This window comes from Tubulanus polymorphus, chromosome 9 (genome assembly GCF_964204645.1).
Source record: "Tubulanus polymorphus chromosome 9, tnTubPoly1.2, whole genome shotgun sequence".
NCBI lineage: Eukaryota > Metazoa > Nemertea > Palaeonemertea > Tubulaniformes > Tubulanidae > Tubulanus > Tubulanus polymorphus.
In genome coordinates, this window is record NC_134033.1 from 10,076,189 (window position 1) to 10,076,397 (window position 209).

Below are 209 nucleotides of genomic sequence, written 5' to 3' on the forward strand. Positions count from 1 at the left end.
TCAAATCACTGGTTTTAAAGTCTAGACTTGCGCATGAACTGACTCGTATATATTTTTTAGAAGTTGAGTTTTTAAGATTATTTAAGTCGCATTTTTATATATTTTTCATACTTGTTTTTCATATGTTAACATGTTTCTCATATCTATTTTTAAACTGCTTTTGATCCGGTTTCGCAGATGTATAGCAGTTAAATATCTGTGACGTGAGT